The 23467-nt window shown below is 45.2% G+C and overlaps 1 non-coding gene across 1 annotated transcript in view; it reads left to right on the top strand.

Annotated features, from left to right (window-relative positions):
- Positions 1 to 23467, top strand: part of LOC123761398 (uncharacterized) — a 61332-nt gene that overhangs the window by 9880 nt on the left and 27985 nt on the right. Inside the window, exons 3-6 of the transcript XR_011224854.1 lie at positions 183 to 317; positions 5306 to 5521; positions 7717 to 7928; positions 16139 to 16278. This is a non-coding gene — a transcript (uncharacterized protein). The remainder of the gene's footprint in view (positions 1 to 182; positions 318 to 5305; positions 5522 to 7716; positions 7929 to 16138; positions 16279 to 23467) is intronic.

A 23467-nucleotide genomic window follows, 5' to 3' on the forward strand; every position in this document is an offset into this window, starting at 1 on the left:
GATTTCTGTCTAGATACGGTGAAGTTTTGTTAGAAAAATATCCAGATGCGAATTTGGCCAGATAACTCGACTATCTGGTTCAGTGGACTTTGGATAACCGAGTTCATACAGTATGTACTAGGTATAAAGGACTGTTATTTGTTAGTACCACCAGTACTACTATTAACTTTTTTTTCTTCCAGAGTGTTATATGGAAGCGCCATCATTATTGTCTGACCCACAAGAACTACCAATCAATATACGAATGTACCTTCATAAGACGTGGATGGGGAACCGATCAGCTTTTAACCTAACATTCCCTTCACCTACATGGACAAGTGAGCTAATGATTCATATTAATAATATGTATTAACCCCCCTGTCAGAAATACAGATGTAGACAATGGTGTAGCTCCAAAAATTTGTCATAACATCAGAAGATAATGAAGGTGTGAACATACTCATTGAAAATGCATCTCCTCCAGACAGTTAAGGTAAAATGGATAAACCCTCGGTGTGTGTCTAACAGGACAGAATTAAACAGCAACTAACAAAAATAATAGGAAAATGTTAATGGGAAAGATGGTTAAAAATACTGTATTGTGACATATTGACCTTTTACACTTGACTTTACACATTTACACTTGATAGTATTATGGGACACCCGACCCTTCACACTGCCTTCCACACTCAGCAGCATCACTGGACACCTAGGGCCAGATTCACGAAGCCGTTACACAAGCACTTACGAACCTGTACATCTTTTCTCAATCTTTGGTGGCTTTGTTTACAATTATTAAACAGTTAATGAACTCCTAAGCACCAGGAGGCTGTTTATAATAATAATAACAGTTGATTGGGAAGTTTTCATGCTTTTAAACTGTTTAATAAATGTAACCAAAGCCGTCAAAAATTGAGGACAGATGTACATGTTCGTAAGTATTTGTGTAACTGCTTCGTGAATTTGGCCCCTGGGCCCTTGAAGTGGACTAACAATGTAGACCATTTCACCTCAGGTGATTCTATGGTGGTACTAGTATACCGTGGTGCATTAACTGTGTGTTGGGAGTGATCTGATCCTTGATAGCCCTAGAATCTGTTGACTGAGTGCTGAGGGAATGAAATTTTTTTGTGTAAATTCAATGAATGATTGGTCTATATCAGTCCTTTAACCCCCTCAACTGCGCAACATGCCTGCAGGCCCTCGACGGGGAGTATATATATTTTTAGCGTTCTATTCAAAACTCCCGCGGCTACATGGGGGTCACATCAGCTTCCTCAGGGCTTTTGTAAACAGACACCATGTTTAAAAAAATTGTGGACCACATTCCCAGGTGTGAGAGCCTCAGTACTGAGTGAGCAACCAAGGTTGGCACACGCAGCATGAGCTCACAGCACTGCTGTTCAGCTTGTGACCATAGCATTGCCTAATAATGTCAAAATATATACATAACTTGTATTATTTAGCCATGATAATATTACAGAAGAGCCCGAGTGTGATAATGACTGTACAATGTTCAAATATCAGGGATTCAATGCTGTTCACGATGTTCACAGTACTAGTCACAGCACCACAGCATTATTTAGTCAATCTAGGAATCTCCAAACGACTTCATAGGTTCCTTTACAAAATAAACTTGTGGTCAATTATTCATTTACAGGAATTAGTGATCAGGATTGTTATAATAGCAGGATTGTGATGATAATTAGTGCTGTGAGTAGTATTGTGGGAGGAGGAATTTTGGTGCGGGAGGGAGGGAGAGAATCGAGGTAGCCTCACTGTGTGTGGCAGCCACTCTTGTTTTGCTCACCATACTAGCTTCATGGTTTGCTATGGTGAACACATGTGTATATAAGTATATACAATGTGTGTGTATATAGTGTAATAACAGCAACAGGAGTATGTTGGGAGGAACTATTTTGGTGAGGGAGGTGGCGGCGTAATCGTAGCGTCATCTGCTGTGTGATTTCTCGTGCAGTGTATGGTGGCCACTGTACTGTTTGGACACAATACTGGCTTACTTGCATAGTTCGGGTGAATAAAACATGTAGATAGGTATACATAACACGTGCATATAATGTAATCATCTCCGAGTGACTCGACTCCAAATTGTGGGTGTCATCATCTCGGAGTGGGTTCGTTTGGGCGTGGTCGAAACTACCTCGTCCCTTTGGTGGGTTTCCCGCCAGTTTCCGGTTCCAAAACGGCACTGCACGGACCTCAGGTTTATTCTGGACTTGTCCCGTCTGAACCCATGGGTTTATTGCCACTTCTTTCGAATGACTACTCTGTTCCAGGTCCATCTTCTCTTGGAGCCGGGCGCTTGGATGGTGTCCCTGGACCTCAAGGACGCATATTGGCACATCCCGATTCATCCGGGGTTCAGGGACTTGCTTGGTTTTGTTGTGGGACGTCAGGGTTACTGCTTTTCTTGCCTTCCATTCAGTATGAATCTGGCACTTCGTGTTTTCACACGCCTTACCCGGGTAGTGGTGGCCCATCTGTCTCTTAGGGGTTCGGGTTCTGGCATACCTCAATGACTGGCTGGGGTGCTCCCAGCCGATCCGTGTGTCTGCTCGCCAGGGATTTGGTTTTTTCTCAGCTCGCCGGGTTTGAGTTCCTGGTGAACTGAAGGAATTTCCATCTGGTTCCCTCTCAGGTTTGGTCTTGGCTGCATCTTGTGTGGTACCCTTGTACTGCTTCCTTATCTCTCCCTCCAGAAGCTCTGCTTCGGCTGCAGCCCAGCCTTCGCTTGTTTCTGGGGGTTCCCATGTCACATGGTAGTTGCTCGAGGGTTTTTTGTGGCAGCCTGAACTTTGCCATGATGGTCTTCCCGCCTGGTCAGGTTTGGCTTTGTCGGCTGTTCTGGTTCCTTCGGGAATGTCCCTTCCGCCTCTCTTGCGATCACTGGGTTCGGTCTCCGGGGTAGGGGGGCCTTGCGTCGGTTGCTGAGTCGCTAGCTTCCTCTTCGGGTTTTTTGGGATTAAATGCCTTGGCACCTACCCCAAGCCCTCACATGATGTGTTCACGGACACTTCGTCTCTTGGCTGGGACTTTGTGACCAGTGCTCACCAGGCTGGCCAAGGATGGTGGAGTCTGTCCTTCCATCAGGCTTACAGCATGGTGCGGGAGTTCGCTGCTGTGTGGATGTCGCTTCGAAGGGTTCGGGTCGCTCGGGGATCAACGATCCAACTCCATTCGGACTGCTCCCCGATGGTTCGTTGCCTGAACCGCTGGGGCTCGATGCAGTCCTTGGCTCTTTGGGGCTGGTCGCTTCAGGTGACTTGTTTGCTGAGTTCTCGGGGTTTGGCTCTCCTGGCCAGGCCAATCCATTACATGGCTGGTTCGATCTTCTCAAGTGTTCGCGTCTGGTCTTACTGACACAGGTCTATCACCACTTGTATAATGAGCAGGTGGCTTTGTTGATGGTGTCCCACCTGCATGCTTCGTCTCAGTGGCAGTATGACGTTTCCTGGCGGTACTTCAATTATTTCTTGTCCCTTCGTAGGTTTACTTCTCTCTCTGATTGCATAGTCTTCTCCTTTCTTTCATGGTTGTTCCAGGACCGTCATCTTGTGCCGAATTCTGTCGCCTCATATCGTATGGTGCTGGTATAACCACTGCAACTTGCGTTCTGCAATGATGTTACTTCTGCGCCAGTCCACAAGCTGTCTCGTACGTTGTTTCAACTCCGGCTTGCTCATGTATCGTCTGAATCGTCCTGGTCGTTGGACTGGGTGCTCTTTCTTCTCTCTTTTCCTCGGTTTGTGGTGGCCCGTTCGGTTCAGGATTGTTTGGCAAAAGCTCTTTTCTTGTTGGCATTGGCCTCTAGGGGTCAGGTCAGGGAGCTTCATGCTCTCCTCCAGCGCAGAGATTTCAGCTCTTTTGGTCCTGGTGGTAGGTTTGTTCGTTTGCAACCATCTCCTTTCCTGGCGATGAATGAGACCATTGCTTTCCAGAGGGGTTCTTGGGTTGTTGATGCTTGGTTGGTCAGGCCGGGAATGCATCATGTGTTGTCTGGTTGTGGCTCTCCACCGTTACCTGTGCGCCACGGCCTTGGTAGCCAGGGGACACGCTTTGGGTTGACCTGGTTTCCCTTCTTCCCTGTTACAGCGTTTGGGTCTCCTAGGTCGTCCGCAGAGTTATTTGGTTCAGCCAGCCTGCAGTCTATCCTTGTTCCCACGACGTTAGTAAGTTTGCTGCACTGGCTGTCGTCTTCGGTAACATGTCTTCGGTTGACATTCTGGCACGGAGTTTTTGGAGGTCGAACAGGATCCTGGCCGCTCGCTACCTGTTCACCGTTCCTGGGCTTAGTCGAGCCTGTCTCTCATTGGGTCGGCGGTTGCAGCCAGTTGTCTTGACTTTGCGTTGAGGAGCGAGGGCCGACCGCGTCCCGGGTAAGTCCCTCTTGTTTTTGTCTTTGGGTAAGTAGCTCTGGGAGGCCGAAGGGGCTCCCCCAAGAAAACCAGCATTGAATGTAATGAAACAGCATTTTCTGGGTAAGACCCAGAGGCCCCCCAGCAACCCTCCCTCCGGTTGGCATTTTTTTCGTATGTTTTGACATCCAGCCTCAGAACTGCAGGGTGGATAGCCAGCATGGGGAGTCTGGAGCTCCCCTTCCCGGGTAGGGGGGTTCTGTGCAGACAGCGGGGCTGTGACATGGTGACTTCATGCTCCTTTGCTCATTTGCTCGTTTTCATTTCGGGGAATTCTGTCCACTAGTTAAGCATTCAGTAGCAATATTTTCACCAGAATAGGAGTTTGTTTTGGGGCGCTTACTTTTCTAGGTGCCTGACTCGATCGATGGCAAACATAGAATGCTTCCAACCACACTGGAGTTTCAATAGGCCATTGCTCCTTGTGTCTCTAAGGGGGGGCCATGTTCTGGCTCGTGGTCCCCGGAAGTCTAGAACTCTATGCACAGTGACTGATGCAAGGGTTTAATACATTCATATCAGCCCGGATAGCTCCTGAGAGCCTCTGGGTCTCGCCTTGAAAATAGCATTCTTTACATTCAACACTGGTTAAAACTATTGTAGTTGATAATGATACCTTGTCCCAGACTTTGCTGCAAAATTTGAAAAATACTCTGGTTACACTCAATTATATTGTACTGTACTCTGATTTTGGACATAATTATTGTAAAATTTGAATGGAGGTGCAGTTCCTGCTCATCCATTACCAGTTACTAGTAACTTAAGAGTGGTTAAGTAGCCTTAGAGTGGCTACTGCTATGTCTATTGTAGGTTTGTAAGAAACCAAATGATTTATGTACAGTTTTAGGAAGACTTTTTTAGCTAAACTCTATTCGGTGTTTATATTTCAGGTCTCAAGTTTCGGTATCAGGTCTCAGATAACAAGAATGAGACACTTTGCCGTCATTTCCGTCTCTTTAATGTGAGCTTTCCAATGAGTGATGACCTCATGTGGGACTGTGTTGTCTTTGATGGAAATAAAGAACGAAACTTTACATTAACTGTAATCACCAGCGAAGGAAAAGGTGGAACATATCTTTTTAAAGCTCCAGAAAGTAAAGGGATTGGTAAGTTATTTTGTTTTTGTTTCACTTGGTGTTCTTTGTTAAAATATAATTGTAATTCCATACTTTTACTGTATGTAATTCACATGGCAGTGCTATACATGCAGGCACCATCTCAAAGTTTAATTGCCATTTATTTGAACACGCAAAATATTTGTGTGATGTTTAACAAGCCTCCTCCTCCTCTCAGTAGCTAAGAGGCTGTGCTTCTCCAGCCAGCCATCCAAAATGCCTTCAACCATATTTAGCTCTTGTCATTTTCATGGACACTGACAAGACTTAAAAATACAAGAAATTTGCCAATAAAGATTTCTTCTAGCAGCATACAAGAGGAAAGATTGTGATGAATTTTGAGCAGAAATTAGAGTTAATTCTAAGTCTGTAGCCCTGACACCACACACCATCCTGGAAGCTCACCATTAGAGGGTTGTCACAGCAGAAGGTTCTCCAGTAGACTTACTACCACACAAATCTTTCACTCTATCAAGCTCTAACTCCCTTTCCACATTCTTTCATGTATTGTTCCATTCTCCCAACTTTCAAAATACTGTACTGGTCATCAACCATATGATCCATTTATATCATCCCTGTGCACTCTTCTCATTAAATCTGGTTGGCAGGCCCCGTGGCACAGTAAGACTATTGCCCTGCGCTTCGTGAGCAATTTGGCCTGGGTTCACATCCTGGCCGGAGGAGGATCGACTAAACGCCAATCCTTAACTGTACATACAAGAGAGAGAGAGGGGGGGTGGGGGGGTAGGTAAGTCCTCACCATCAACGAAATCACCTGACGAACAGAAAGGGGGAGACCCGAGGCAGAGCCGAACCAGCTCCGCCTCTTCTCGGCTTGCCACAATGAGCCGAGAAGTCGCAGAGCCGCGGGAAGATCTCGGGTGCAACCACCGAGCAGGAAGAGCCAGAAAACCGAGTCAGCAAAGGAGGAGATGGAACATCTGCTGGACAAAACGTCTCAACACCAGCGAGCTTGCCAGGAGGTCCGAGACCACAGCCCCAACTGAGTCTCTATGAAAGGGATCCCGCGAGACACAGAAAAGCCAACAGGCAGGGAAAGCCAGGAACCAGAAAACCAAACCTGGCAAACCTGGGCTCTGTCGTCTCTCCACTTGGCGCTGTGTGGGGGGTTGGCCTCCAGCTCATCCCTTCCTCCTGCTTTCCATTTGCCTCCTTCTCCTGACACTAGGCCTTTGTGGTCTCTCCTGCTCCTTGGGCATCCGTTCTTCTTGTGTCCTCTGGGACGTCTTTATCTACCCCCTGCTTCCTCTTAGGGGTCTTGCTTGTGGTGGTGTTGTCCCCTCTGGTTCTTCTGTCTCCGTGTCGTGCAGCTTCCTTCCCGTCGTCTGCTTGATGGGATTTTGGGAGTAGTTCTCCCAAAACTAGGCTTGGCTTGTCGGGGTTGGTCCACCGGGCTATTGCTTGAAGCGGCCTGTGGACCCACATTCCCACCACAGCTCGGTTGGTCCGGCACTCCTTGGAGACGGCTTTCTAGTTTTCTCTTGATGTCCAGGGTTGCATCGGCAGTAGTTGCTGTGCTTTTTGGCTCCGATTGCCAGGTTTGGTTTTCTGGTTCCTGGCTTTCCCAAGCCTGTTGGCTTTTCTGCGTCTCGCGGGATCCCTTTCATAGACTCACTTGTGGCCGTGGTCTTGGACCTCCTGGCGAGCTCGCTGGTGCTGGGACGTTTTGTCCGGCAGATGTTCCACCTCCTCTTTTGCTGGCTCGGTTTTCCGGCTCTTCCTGCTCGGTGGTCGCACCCGAGATCTTCCCGCGGCTCCGCCTTGGGTCTCTCCCTTTCTGTTCGTCAGGTGACTTCGTTGATGGTGAGGACTTACCTACCCCCCCCCCTCTCTCTCTCTCTCTTGTATTTAAAGATTTTGTATAATATTATTTGCACCTCCAAGGGATATCTGACCAACCAGGCTGTGATTCATACAACAGACTACGAGAAGCCGCATCCAACAACCTGTTAACCAGTCCAGCAACCAGGAGGCAGGGTTAAGGACCGAGCCGCGGGGACGTTAAGCCCTGAAATAATCACAAAATATGCATTATGAAACATTTCTGGGTTAGGAATGAGGATGTTGTAGTGCTTGCAGTCAACTGTGTTAAAACATGTTTAATTCTGAACTTTGATACTATATCAGGAATATGAAGATTAATATAGTAATTGATGTATTTACAGACCCTATAGAAACGACTCTTGAGGACTGGAATGTGTTTTTCTTTCTTCACAGTGGATCATGTGGGGAGATCACCATTTCTGCCTGTAACTATGCAGGTAGCACCATTCAAGAATGTAACCTACAATATATCCCTTGTCAAGTGTGCGGATGACGACCACCATTGTTCAAAGTGGACCAGCCTCTCTTCCATCTTGGTTAATGACTCTGAAAAGTACGAGTGAATACGGTATATTTATTGCAAATTTTTTTTTTAATTTACTTTGTTGAAACTATATAATAGATTAGTTCTGTGTTCTGATGTAACAAGTTAATTGAAACCAGCCCCATCCAACATTCTGTTGTATACAATGTTAGCATCAACAACAATTATAGTGTTGCTTTTCTGGGAAAAGCCCTTTGAGTCTCCCTGAAGCTATCCCACTAAGATGGCTTCCAACTAGTACATTGCATCAGCCATTCAGCCTACCAGGGACCAGAGTCAGAACCTAACCATCCCTTAGAGAGGTGCAGAGAGCAGGTGACACTGTCATCTCACTGGTTGAAGTACTGTACTCAGAAAGCCAGAGAACCAAAACAAACCACTGCTGGGTTTGAGAGAGAGACTGATGCCTCGCAACCCACCAAATGAACTCCCACAACAACGTAAGCAAATGATCGAACCTCAGCACAAGCATGCTCTCGTTCTCCCCACCCCCATCCCACTTGTTTGGAGGAGTAGACTTCTAGCAAACCAAGCGTGATGGGAGGGAAGAGGAGTGGTGGCCAGAGCCAAGGTCAAGGAGACCAAGACCAGGCACCAGGTTCACGAAGCAGTTACTCAAGCACTTACGAACCTGTACATTTTTTTTTAAATCTGACGGCTTTGTTTACAATTATTAAATAGTTAATGAGCTCTGAAGCACCAGGAGGCTGTTTATAACAATAACAACAGTTGATTAGGAAGTTTTCATGCTTGTAAACTGTTTAATAAATGTAGCCAAAGCCGTCAAAGATTGAGGAAAGATGTACATGTTCGAAAGTACTTGCATAACTGCTAGTACAGGGCAGGGGCGAGGACCCTGCCCCAGGACCCAAAAAGTCAACTGAAGTGGCTCCAGGGCTTCCAGATGGCCACACAATTTAGCCCTAAGTGTGTTAAACTCCTGGCCCACAATGCACAAAAGTGCAAGCAACAGCCACCAAGACAAAGGAAACCCCAAGAAAGACACTGGGGCAGAGAAATTGTGGAAGACCTGGCACACATCAGAAGAGAACTGAGGATGGAGTAGCCTGTGAGCTGTGCCTGCCCCTCCTTTTCCCAAACAAGGGAGAGGGTGGGGAGAATGAGTGGGCACTGGCTTGTAACATTTTTGATTGTTTACATGGTTAGAAAAGTTTTATGGCCTGTTTCAAGCCTTCAGGTTTTGGAGGCAGTCAGATGTGGTTTGTTTTGACTTGCTGAATTTTAGGTGCCTTCCTCAGTGGTGGCATAAATGAATAAATAAATATATAAATGCCACAGCTCCCTTTGCTTCTCTAAGGGGACCAGTTTCTGGCTCTGGGTCCCTGGTAAGCCAAGAACTCTGCAACTGATGGCACCTAGTAGTTGGTACCTACATTGGAGATGGTAGCTTCAGGGAGCCACCAGGGTTCCCCAGAAATTTGTGTTTCATTACATTCAATACTTGCTTCTGTGGGGAGCCTTGTCGGCTCCCTGAATCTAACTGAACTGGTATGTGCTATATTAGTTCACGTCACAGGAGTCCTTATGCCTACCGGGAATCAAGAGCCAGAACCTAGTCCCCTCAGAGAGGCGCAGGGAGTAATGGCCTATGAACACTTTACATTTAAAGTCATAATTGCCATCGACCAGGAAAGAACCCAGAAAGGTAGGTAGAAGAATCAAAACAGACCACTGACTGGTTGACACTTTCGCGCTCACTGCGTTCTGAAAAAAACTTACCCTATGTAATATCGGCATTTCGCGCGCCTATGCAGTAAGACCGAAAAGTGTATACTTTTTTGATTGTCCTGACACTAATTGTAGGTGTACGTATTTAGATTTGGTATCACTGTGTTCGCAATAGAATTGTCTATAAGAACATACCTATAAAATGCCGCCAAAGCATAAGGTATATCAACACCAAATAAAAACCTATTCAGATCACTTGCCGAGAGCGCCAAACGGCAACAAAATGTTCCCACTCTCTTAACCCTCAAACCGCGCATATCATATATAAATGATATCAGTGACAAAACTGAAACCGCGCACATCATTTATATATGATTTCGTGTCTAGCGCTATAATTTAAACGCCCCGCCTGGGATAGGGGCAGCTATAGTACAGCCACGACCGATAGTTGCCAGATGCCACCTAGAAAAAAAATCCAGGCCAACATTCTTGGGTGTTACAGCATCAGTATTGAGCAAGCCACCAAGGCTGGCGCACGCAGCACGAGCTCACAGCACCGCTGTTCAGCTTGTGACCACAGCATCGCCTACAAATACCATAATATAAATGATACTGCTATTATTTAGCAGTGATAGTATTACTGAAGCCCCCTGACTGTGATAAAACTGACCAGGATTCTGATAATAGCAGGATTGTGGTGATATTTAGCGCTGTGCTCCATGGAGGGAGGAGTAAGGCTGTGGGAGGGAGGGTTGTGGCATCGTTTTCTGACTGTGTGTGGCCACCATTTATTGACTGCACTCACCATACCAGCTTAGTGGTTCGATATGGTGAACACAAATGTAGATACTTATATATAATGTGTGTATAGTGTGAGATAACAGCGAGAGGAGTAGGTTGGGAGCCACCATTTTGGTGAGGGAGGAGCGTCGTCTGCATGACTTGGCATGTTGTTTACTGATGGCCACTATGATCTTTGGGCACCATACCAGCTTATTTGTTCAGGTATGGTGAATAAAACAGGTAGATACTTATATATAATGCATGTATATAGCGTAATAACACCACAAACAATATTGTTGGAGGACAAATATTAGTGCGTCTGGCCTTGAAGGCGGCCGCCGATCAGCTGACTGTATGAGTAGCTACGTCTTATGGCCTTTACTCACCATACAAGCTTAGATGTACAGTTATGGTGAACAAAACATGTAAATACGTATATATAACGTCTGTGTATAGTGAATAAATACAGAAAGAGTATTGTGGGAGGTGAATGAGGGTGAGTGAGGTGGTGTTGAGGGAGGGAGTGGCAGTGAGTGGCTCGCTGGTGTTTGGCAATCATTCCTCGTTGCTTTTTGACTCACAAGACCAACTTAGTAGTTCGTTATGGTGTACAAAACATGCAAATACTTATATATAACCTGTGTATATAGTGTAACAACAGCAAAACTATTTGTTTATTGTTTTATGAACATAATAATTGAATCACTAATATGGACACCATAATTTTGAGTACAGCGATGGTTCACACATTTTATAATATAAATATACCACAATTCACTGTATGGAATAATATTACTGCAAAAAAGCTAAGAAAAAATCAGACATTGAAATAATTAGGTAATAATATATTTGTGGCAACTGCCGTCTGACAGCTCGGGCGGAGTAGACCTCGTCTGGCGAAGGCTCTGCCAACGCCCCTTTTTTGCCACACTTCCCTACCCTATTGCGGCTAAAATATGCCACCTACAATTTTTTTTTTATTTTTTCCGTGATCAGGGAACAAAAATGAACACTTCTATAAGACGAAAGAATTTTTTGGATTTTTTTTTTTTTGTTGCGCCTGTGGGTGTGAATTCCATTTGGGCCCCTAGCGGTTTGAGGGTTAATAGTTGTGAAGCCCACAGTTGTGCTACAGCGTTAATTTTGGTATCACTGAAATCGCAATAAAATTCTCTACACGGACATATGCATATAAATATAGATTCAATGTCGTAGCCCACTCAAAACAGTGTGGGAAGTGGCTGAAGTGTTACCCGCGGCGGCATATCGGCGAAACTCACTTTGAAAAGTGTATATTCAATTCACTGTCCTGACATTATTTTTCGATGTATGTATTTCATCTTTGTTCCAATGTGTTCGCAATAGAATGTTCTATAAGAACATAAGTATTAAAGGTCACATAAGGATGCGTTCGACCGGCAACATACTGTATATAAAAACTACGTCGATTATACGCGTGGTGTCAATAATACAATTGTTTTACCACGATGATTCACTGCCACGCCGTTCTCTTTAATAAGCTGTTCGGCTATTAGAGAAAAAGTAAATTTCATGGCAAACCTTTGTAAACTATCCCCAAGTTGATTGGATAATAAATGGATTTTATACAAATATTTTTTGTCGTGACGACCTGAGTGGGCAACGGCGCGTAACCGTAAGAACAATAGCTGACGACCACGGTCATCACTGATGCTCGAAAGTGTTAACCTGTGCAATCCACATTCATTCTAAAAGATCAAAATTGCTTCCCTAGAAAGAAACTAACACTTCATGCAACTAGCACTCCCACTAGTTAGTGGAGAGCTGCAGCCCGCCACTCCAGTTCTTGAAATGGAGTAAGATCGGTCTCCTGTGGCCTCAAGTTCCTGTTCTGGGTTTTGCCCTGTGTGGCTGTACTAGCAGCTACACCACCTGTGTGGCTGTGGGTGGAGGCAAGGTTTTATTGTACACTGTGCAGCATGCTCCTAGGGGTGATCTTCCCTAGGTGCTCCATACGCACTACCCTTGCATTTCAAGGTTATCTTTCTTGGGGCATTCGGGACTCGCTCCCTGTTAAAGGGCTAAATCGCTCGAGTTAGTCTTTGTCCTTGAGATATGTCAGGGGTCTACGGCTTTCCGTCTTACCCCGGGTGGGGGTGTGTTATTAGCTCGGTGGAGCTCACTGTGGCTGGCCCAGCTAGCTTTACTACAATGCCTCTCTCTTGCTGCCAGTTTATTGTGTTTCTTCGGGGGCTTTTAGTTTCCTGTTTCTGTGTTTTTGCTTTGTGTGGACAGTGGAGGTCTGCCTAGCCTCTTGTTAGGCTAACCTAAATGATGTTGGTAGTCCTCCGTTGCCCTCCCCCCCCCTCCACAAGGTTTCACTGCTGCTATTGGTAGTCAGTTTCCCTGCTCTGTACTAGAGAAGGATTCTACTGGCTTAGCTGGTCCCAGTGCTTGGGCTTTCGTAGGGTTAATTTACTCTACAGGCCCTGGAAAACCCCTGTAGGCTCGGTGGTACCATGGATACAGTACTTTTTCCAAGTGAACTCTCGCCGTGTGCTAAGTTGAAGGTTGCTTGTTGTCCCTGCCTCAGGATGACATTCATCCGTACTGCCTCCCTCGTGCTGCCTGTTGGGTCGGGAGCAACTACGACCAGGAGTCTTGCAGGACTTGTTCCCTTCTTGCACTCAATTTACTCATTCCTTGTCTGTTGTCCTCAGGAATCGAGCGGTGGCTGCAGTGCATGCTCAATTCTCTTTCTTTGCAACAGGCCAGGTTGGTTGCCCGATTGGAGGCCCCGGAGCTGCCCCGCTTGAGTTTTAGGAATTGGGATTTGGAGGCATTGGTCCCTTAGACCATGGTTACGTCCGTACCCCCTACTTTCTTCCCAGGTGGGCATGGTTCACCCCTGCTCCTTCCCTGCTTCTGGCTCCTAAACATCTGAGGGTTTCCGAGTCGGTGTGGGGTTTAACTCGGGATGAGGCTCGGGTGGCTCCAGGAGCTGTCCCTTCCGATTCGGGTGCGGAGATGGTTGAGCCCGATTTTCCCCAAGGCATCTGGGTCGGCCCATGACTCCCTTCTCGGAAGCTTTTCCCTGGATTCTGTCTTTTCTTCAGGGGTGTGGTGGGCATGGAAGAGGGCTCTGCCCCAGAACCTGTGTCCGGGGTTCCCGGGGCTCGGGAGGGAGTTCACTTGGAGCGCTTGAGCTCTGTTGACCTGGCTTTGGCTCCTGTTGACCCAGCTTGGGCCCCTTGTGCATTCTGGGCAGGGATTGTTGCTGCAAGGCGAGGTGTTTTTGTACCTTCCTTCCCTGTATGAATTTGAGTTGTGTACTGGTTCTTTCCAACCCCTAAAGACTAAACTTCTAACTAAAACTAAACTTACCTAGACTAAAGAGCCTAAACCTGTATTCTCTTGAGTGCAGGCGGGAGAGATACATAATAATATACACATGGAAAATAGTAGAGGGGCTGGTCTCAAACCTGCACACAGAAATAACAGCACATGAGACCAGAAGGCATGGCAGGATGTACAGAATACCCCCGTTGAAGAGCAGAGGTGCAACAGGTACTCTGAGAGAGAACTATCAACATCCAAGGCCCGAGACTGTTCAACACGCTTCTGCTACACATAAGGGGCATAACTGGCTGACCCCTCAGAGTGTTCAAGAGAACTTGACAAACATCTCCAAAGGATACCTGATTAACCAGGCTGTAACTCATACGTCAGACTGCTAGCAGCCGCGTCCAACAGCCTGGTTGACCAATCCAGCAACGAGGAGGCCTGGTCGACGACCGGGCCGCGGAGTCACTGAGCCCCGGAATCACCTCAAGGTAACCTCAAGGTAAGGTAACCCCGGGTTCGTTTCTGGGTGCCCTTGGGTTCCTTGGATTCGTCCTTCCAGAGGTTATCTTTCTTTCGGATTTCCCCTGGGGAGGTTCAGGAAGCCCTTGGCGCATACTTCCTGCAAGACCCAGCTTACACCTCTGTGATAGATCTGGCTTTCTTTGAGTTCAGTTCTTGCACGTATTGGGTGCGTTACGAGGTTTCAGAGTCTTCCTGACTGGCAGACCGTTCCTTTTTCTCTCTTGGAGGGGGGGGAAGTGCAGAATGAACTAATGCAGGGGAAGGACCAAGGTGCATGGGCGAAACCAAAGTTGAGGCGACTAATGCCCCCAAGTCCAGGTCCCTGTAACCAAAGTGGGGCATCTGGAAAGGCAACCAACCTAGCTTGATGCAAGAACCTAAACCTTGCATGCAATGCTGAAACTGCCTGCATCCGAATATCAATAGCAGTGGACTGAGTGAACTGGTATACAAGTAAGGAACACCACTCTTAGGATTCCGGATCAAGGTGTCATTGACCCAACAGGCAGCATGGTGGAAGCAAAAACAGCGAGTGTCACCCTGAGACAAAGGAACAAAGCAACCTTCAAATGCACAGAAAGCGAGATGGGACTTGGAGAATGCATCCATTGGACCAATGAGCCCCAATGGGGGTTTCCATAGCCCCTTAGGCTGATTAAGGGAAGCCCAGGCAAGGTACTGCTAACCGGTTATCTCAGAACTACCAAATAAACAAAATGCTGAATCCCTGCAACGTGTGCAATCACAGGGACCTAGCGGAGATCCACCCAAATTATAAAAGTGGTCCTACAGCCACACCAGGCAACACAAAATAAAAGAAAATGAACACCCCCACAAAAGCACAATGTCTCCAGGAGGAACAGAACTGGCTGCTATGTGGATTATAAGACAACTAGCTGCATAGTACCTTGTGCCCCTGCTAGCAACAATACTACCTCCTACCCAAGACCAAACAGTGGTAGGAAAAACCCCAGCTGACCCCAAAGTTGGGCAATTCTGCGGAGATAGTCCCCGAACAGTTTGTGGAAGGTAACCCAGAACTGCAAGGGCAGTACTTACAGGGCACCTAGGGAAGGTGACCCTAGGGGCATGCAGCCCCAGTACTTCAGGAAATACACCTGGCTTGCACACCACCACACCGCAGGACAACACTACAAGGCACAGCACTGCTCAAGGATTGGAGCCAGAGTCAATCGACCGCCACCCAACACAACAGCCTCGGAACTGGGGTTGGGTAGCCGGCACAGGAGGTCTGGGGCTTCCCCTTCCTCCTCCCGGGGAGGGGGGAGCTGCGTAGACAGCGGTGTGGCACATGTGATGACATCATGCCTGTTTGCTTGTTTTCTAATTGGGGAGTTCTGCCGGCTCATTTGGCTTTCGGTTTGCAATTTTTAACCACCTGTAGTTTGTTTTCGGATTCCTACCTTTCTGGGTGCCTGATCTGGTAGATGGCAGACATAGACTGCTCCAACTACATGGGGTATCTATAGGCTCTGGCTCGTGGTCGGCTTGCATTGGGTAGGCTAAAAACTCCATTGATTGACTGTTGCCATGGTCTAATATGTACACCCTGTCCCCAGAGGACAAACCCAATAAGATTTCAACTTGGATTCAAACAGAGCAGAAGACGTTAAACACATGGGGCAAAATCTTAGTGAAGCGACTATACGAGTCATAAATATTCATACTCCGCCCAAGTAAAACAGAAAGAAGCAACACTTAGTGGGCCAGCCAGAGGCTTAGGGCCCATGCAGGAATATCCCTGAAAAAAAAAAAAAAAACGTTTATATACTGTAATCTCATTTTTTACTCATTTTGTATAATACAGTATATCTATTAACTTTTGTACTTATTTATGTTTATAATATTTGTTGTATTTACAGTTAATCTTCATTTTGTAGTTCATTGTTATGTGAGGATGGCCAGTGCACAGTGTCTCTGCCAGTATGGGGCAACGCTGGCAAGTATGCCGTTACTGCACAGATTGTCTCCTCGGACTGTCCTAGCAGTGGCTGCTTCATTGCAATTTCTCCAACATACGGTAAGTTTTGTCTGATCTAATATTTTTGGTTATTTCTTAGTAAAGAGTGTGATCTTTAAACCTTCTTGGTATCAATTATGAACTTTTGGTTATACTCGAGTAACACACGCGTACTGCAGTGTATATCCATGTAGGCTAATGGTTTCCTTGAATCATTGGCCTACATGGGTCCTCAGACATATTCTGCCTGCTAGGCTTTAAAGGTCTGTTCACTCACCATGAAAAGCAGCATTCTCATTACAGTGTGAACTTGCTCAAACAAAAGATGTGATAAAGCTGATTCGTTGCATCGGAGATTTCATTCAAGTCGTTAGTTCCCTGTCGGCACCCCCAGCCAAATTTTTTTATTTGTCTATACTGTATTTTTTTTGAAGGCTCCACAGTCTCTTGATTACATATACAGATTTGTTACTTACCAATATGATAGTGTAGTGAAATATTTTCATGATAATCCTGAAGTACATTTAGCTAGTACAAATTCATAATAACTTTGTCCAACATTGAATTAAACAAAAATTATTTCAACAATTCATTGTTAAGCTTAGAAGTATGACAATTATTTGTTGAGCACACTCAACATAATGATCAAGATCTGCACACCAAAAGTATGCCAGTCTATTTAAAAATATTGTAATAATAATATAGATATTTATTTTGACTGTTGCATACAGTAAAGTGATCATTGGCAAACAGTGCAGTCAAAATTGTATACACTGATATATAATAATTTTAGGGGCCCAAAATTATAATGTGATTATAAAAAATGATTTCACCAAGCATGAGGAGGCTGAGATGGAGCAAGTTGTGTGTGGAAGTGGCAGCTAGGCTGGCTGGCAGGCGGGAGTGGGGGTGGGCAGGTGGTCTGGCTAGCTAGTGGGCAGACAGGGTGGGTAGGAGGACTGGTGGCTGCCTGGTAGGCTGGCCAGCAGAGGGTAGTTGGATTGGTGGCTGACTGGTGGGTGGATGGACAGAGTGGGCGGGCTTTCGGGGATGGCTGGCAGGCGGGGTGGGTAGGTGGCTGATGGGCAGGCAGGCAGGGTTAGCAGGTGGGCAGGTGGATGGATGGATTGGTGGCTGGCTAGCAGGTGGGCAGTTTAGATTGGTGGCCGACTGGCGGGCAGGCTGGGTTGGTGTGCTTTTGGGGAGGCGAACACACAAATGTTGTTAGCCTCTTATTTAACTTATAGTATTTAGAAGTATTAAGTATCATTAGTGACCTATCGCAGAATTAACACTACAAATCTATGGTATATAAATTCGCAAAGGTGTAGCTGTAATTTGGCTGGTTTTAATTTAAGCGCTGTCACTACGCAAAATTGGTGGGTGACCTTGAAGCCGCTGTGAGGCTCCAGGAACAGCTAAGGCTCGTGAACTTCCTAAGAGGCTACGCTGCTGGTCTGTGACTGGCAATATGAATATGTTTATATGCTGTTTATTAAATTATTGCACTAGTTTATTTAAGTTGATGGACCAGTGTAGTATTTCTGGTTTATCCGGTTCATTAAGGACCACTTATGTGGGGAATTGACTTGAGATTTATATTTATTTAATTTATATTTATTTCAATAGCAAACTATTTGATGTTTAAAGTGGACTGTATTTCTTAAAATGTCTCACAAATCACTTCCTTAAACATTCTAGGGGGTTTATGGTTTATATGTAATCAACAATATAAATTATTGATTAGTAGACATTCATTACAGTATTAGACTACATATGTTGTTAACTAAAATGAGAGACCTTATCTTATTGTTATATCCTAGACAACCAGTATGAACATGAATGAACAAGCCAGTTGATCCACTTTCTGGGTGTGGCTGGCCTCCAACTTATATACTGGAGTGCTAGGTTACTAGTGTTAATTCTTATTCCTCTTCAGTTCCACCTGTCAAAGGGCACTCACAAATAATAGCAGTAATCCTAATATGACAGCTATATCAGAGGAAATATTGGGGGTATTGATTGAGATAATGACCCAGGAATATTTACCTTGGTTTTGTCGTTGTATCGTGTCCTAACTGGAAAATATTCTAGATCTAAATATTAAAGGCCTCTAATAAGCTAGATAATATAGGAATTGAAAATGACACCTCTCTTGATAGTAGACGTAGTTGCGTGTTGATAATGGAAGCACTAACGCAGCTGTCCAAGGGAGAATTATCGGAGCAAGATTTGCTCCAGTGACTTCTTGTTAAAATTAATGGCCGACTTCCCCACTTCCCCTTTTCCACTGGTGCCCTGACTCTCTTGTCCAGATGTCAAAAGTGGTTAGAGGGCCTATATTTACTCAATTTTGGTACTGATAATTAAGTTAGTTCAAGTGAAATGTTTTTATGATGTTTACAGTCCAAAGACTGCCATATTAAGAATTGTTTCCCATTAATATAGCTGGTGAATCTAATAGTGACATGTGGCAATATCTCATTTTCTATGGGGAGGATATTTCCACTGTCACGTCTTTTAAGAGTTAATTTGTAATACAAAACAGCAGCTATTATCTGCCTATTAAATGTGTGTAAATGGTGTTGGGTTTTCCAACAGTGTCTGTATGGTTTTTGCCATTTCTGCTACCTGTGCTTTCAAGGTTGCTAACTTTCCTTCAAATGTTGTCTAGGCCTGTTGTGTGTTTTCAGGGGCATTGATGGTACTGTCACCACTATGGGATGGGTCAACAGTACTAGATCTGGCATCAGTATGCGCTTGTTGAGTCTCGGGCACTTGCCTCCTTGTGTCAAGGGAGGTTGGTCGTTTGGTAGAGTCTGGATGCCAAAAAGGTTACTCCTTCTTTACCACATCTGAAACACTTCAGTGTCAAGTTTAGTTGGAGGCACAGTTTCAGGTTGTTGCCCTGCTTTTGTTACCATGCTCTGGTGTTCCTGGTCCAGATTTATTTGGTCTTTAGTCTTCTTAAATTGACAGTCCTTCGGTGCATTAGGACTGGAACAGAGAGCACACTTGGGGGTGTGCACCAGCAGTGCTTGGCTATGTGGCACTCCCACAGCATCCATAACACTCCACGGGGTCTGGCTGCCACACCCTGAAACTGCTGGGGAGCGCATATGACCTGGCAAAATAATACTGGTCGGGTGGTGGTTCAGACTTGTTCCAGACTGACTATTTTATTGGTAGGTTCACCAGTCTTAAACATTCTCCCTGCTCTGTATATTCCACTTCATAATTCATAGACCCAGTCCAGTGGATACTCCTGATGGTAGCTGTAGACTAGGTATTCCTTCATCTTCTTGTTTCGTGATAGATGATCTTAAAGGGAGAGCTTTACACCACCTATTGTCCCTTGCAGAAGATCATCCACAACATGCTGATCCTTTCTTGAAACGTACACATATGGGGAGTTGACATGTGGACGTAGCAGGTCTACAGAGCCAGGTGGGTACCTATGGCTCAGCTGCTTGCTCCAAATAATCTTGTCAGCTACAGTCGTGCCTTTAGGGAAGGCCAAATGCATGTGTTATGATTCAGTTATATTGAGTAAATAACTGAGTCATAACTTATTTTAAGTATATAAATGAATAAATATGAGTTATCACTATTATATGTATTAGATATAATAAACCTACTTAGGATCCTCACACTTATTGAGGTCTTTGATTTATGTTGTGATTATAGTGTGGGTGATGTATAAATGCAATGTATTATATTGTATGAACATACGTGCATAAGTGCATGCATGTTAACTTAGGAGTGAGCAGGTATTGTAGGTCTCAAAGGACAGGGAGTGACCAGATGGGGCTATCGGTGGTGCCAACCCTGAGTTGCCATGTGTGTTCTGACGGCCGAGTCGAAGGGGCATAACGGCTGAGTGGGCAGCGCTCGGGATTCGTAGGCCTAAGGGTCCAGGTTCGGTCCCTGGCAGAGGCAGAAACAAATGGGGAGAGTTTCTTTCACCCTGATTCTCTGTTCACCTAGCAGTAAATAGGTAGCTGAGAGTTAGACAGCTGCTACGGGCTGCTTCCTGGGAGGACGGGGGGGGGGGGAGGGGATCAGTTGATTGATTGACAGTTGAGAGTGGGCCCAAAGAGTCGGAGCTCAACCCCCGCAAGCACAACTAGGCGAGTACACACACCGGTGTAACAGCTAGTGTGCTACAGGTTTCAGTCAATTGTACAACTGCTTTGTGTTACAAATAAGAATAATCTCCTGGAAGTCCTATACAGTATTGTGCTCAAGACTGTTCCTACCTATAGTCCCAGAGCTGCCTAAAAATGCTAGCTCTTGACTCTGTTTAAGCCTATTTAAGAGATTTGTCACCCTCACACACAAGCTCCGCATTTCTCTAAAAAACCTTATTAAGGCACTGCCAGCAAGGTTCAATTCACTTGCTGTTGTGTGAGGGGGGGACTATGGCAGGGCACAGCAAGTGAACATCATTGACAAGAGATGAAATTCAGTGTCTGATGTTGCGGCCTGGCTACTGTGGTGAGGAGCGCCTGACCTCACGTCTGCGCTGCCCAGAGGCTGGGAAGAGGAGTAAAGCATTGAAAGTACAAAGAAAATCATTATTATTCAATATGTGCTGTTACAATTACACACAAAATGTGTGGAACTAGGCTGAACTCTGGTAATGGGTTACAAGGCTATTATACCTACCAAAACTGTTTTGTGGTCCTAATGGTGCACAAAAATAAATAAATAAATATATATATATATATATATATATATATATATATATATATATATATATATATATATATATATATATATATATATATATATATATATATATATATATATGTCGTACCTAGTAGCCAGAACGCACTTTTTGGCCTACTATGCAAGGCCCGATTTGCCTAATAAGCCAAGTTTTCCTGAATTAATATACTTTCTCTCATTTTTTTCTTATGAAATGATAAAGCTACCCATTTCATTATGTATGAGGTGAATTTTTTTTTATTGGAGTTAAAATTAACGTAGATATATGACCGAACCTAACCAACCCTACCTAACCTAACCTAACCTATCTTTATAGGTTAGGTTGCCGAAAAAGTTAGGTTAGGTTAGGTAGGTTAGGTTGTCGAAAAACAATTAATTCATGAAAACTTGGCTTACTAGGCAAATCGGGCCTTGCATAGTAGGCTGAGAAGTGCGTTCTGGCTACTAGGTACGACATATATATATATATATATATATATATATTGTGACGGTAACGCGTTGGTGTTCGGCTGTTTAAGGCTAGGGGTATGGCCTCGTCACATAGTTATAAAAAAAATAGAAAAACTGGAACTTCGTCTGTGGTAAGGTAAGGAGAAGACACACAAAACACAAGTAAAACTTTAACAATGAAATTTTAATTACGTTAAATAAATCAAAACATGAAAATATGGACAAACAAATATGTATAATAAAATCAATGAATCAAAATAATAAGAATACTTAAATGACACAATGAAAGTTACGTTAAGGCAAAATAATAAGAAGTGCAACACAAAAGTTAAGTGGGAGGTGCTGGAATATTGGCTTAAAGCCACCACCTCTCTCAGTACACGCTAACGTCTAGCTGGGAGGAGTGCTGGCTACGAAAGCACGGAACATTCTGAGGACTGATGTTGGGGTGACCCCAGACATCAGGTAGTATTGGGGGCGAGTGCAGGTGCAGCCAGACCGGCGACCAATCAGCGGAGCCGTAGCGATCAACGGGTAGTTTGGTGGTTGGAGTTCGAACAGGTGGCTGGTTGCATACGTTTCTGCTCACCCTGGCAAGCCTTGCTGGTGCTGGTGTTGTTGTCGTTGTTGGACATTTCTTCCATAGTCTTTTTATATAATTGTGAAGACGTAATTTTGGAGGGAAGAGCAGGCTCAATCTCTTGAAGGAGATTATCGTCACAACTCTCCCCCGAAGCCTGCGGTTCTGGAAGAAGTACGTCGTTATGTGGTGGAGTAATGGATGGAGTTGCTTCTACTTCATAAACTCTGGAGAGATCATGGGCTAAGATGTTGTCAGACTCTTGGTATAGCGTGTCTCCAGGTTGAATTTCTGCAGGTAGCAAGCCCATAGTAGAAGACGTTGAGATGAGAAGTGGGCGTGCTGCAGGAGGTGTAGGGTGGTGTGGTCCGTATTGATGGTGGACCGAGCACTTTTCAGGTGTGGAGTGAAGTGCTGAAGCTTCAGGATGAGGAAGAGTAGCTCCTTGCCAATTGTTCCGTAGATCCTTGTAGCAGTAGTCGCTGACAGGTGTATTCTTCTCGCCTCGTTGCTGCATCACGACACCACCCACGTCGGTACCATTGGCGTCGACATGGAGGATGAAGGGCTTATCTGACGAGGTGAGAGTGGAATTAGAAGAGGGCATAGGAGCACGATTATTATCCTGAAAGCATTTGGGAAGATCATTAAGGATTTTGGAATTAGAAAGCGCCGACTCCTTGTCAGTGCTTTCGGGAGAAGAAGCCGGGATGGTCTCACTGTGGATGTAGGGTTCTGTGAAGGTAGAACAATTAATCAAGACAGTGGGAGGAGTACCATTATATTGCTTCAGGAGGTTGACGTGGCACAGCTGGGTCTTCCGCCGCCTATCTGGAGTCTCTATCACATAATTATTATTATTCCTGCACTCTTTGACGCAGTAGGGTCCTGAAAATCTGTTTTGTAAAGGTGAACCTGGGATAGGGAAATAAGCAAGGACGAAGTCTCCCGGCTTGAATTTTCTTACTTTGCTGGTCTGGTCGTAATGAGTCTTCATTCTCACCTGGGCTTTCAATAGATTATCATGAGCAAAGCGGTGGACTCTCTCTAGAATGTGTTGAAGGTTTTGAAGAAACTGGGGCACATTCTGATGCTCACTGAAGGTGGCATCTCTGAGAGAGTCTTTGAAAGCCTTAAGGGGAGTACGGCACTTACGGCCGTAGAGCATCTCATAAGGAGATACTCCTAGGGACTCATTGGGGAGACTTCTGAAAATACACATTATTAGGTCAATCTGCTTATCCCAATCCTTTGAGGTTTCACTACAAAACTTTTTCAAGAGTGCTTTGATGGTCTGATGACTACGTTCAAGAGAACCCTGTGAAGCAGGATGATAGGGGCTGGACAATACCTGTTTGATGTTGAACTCCTCCAGTGTCCTTTTGAAGAGATCACTGGTGAAGTTGGTGCCACAGTCACTTTGAATCTCCCTGGGAAATCCGTATTGAGTGAAGATCTTCAATAGATGTTTGATAACCGTAGCAGCCG

The sequence above is a fragment of the Procambarus clarkii genome, chromosome 7 (assembly GCF_040958095.1).
Source record: "Procambarus clarkii isolate CNS0578487 chromosome 7, FALCON_Pclarkii_2.0, whole genome shotgun sequence".
In the NCBI taxonomy this organism is placed as follows: domain Eukaryota; kingdom Metazoa; phylum Arthropoda; class Malacostraca; order Decapoda; family Cambaridae; genus Procambarus; species Procambarus clarkii.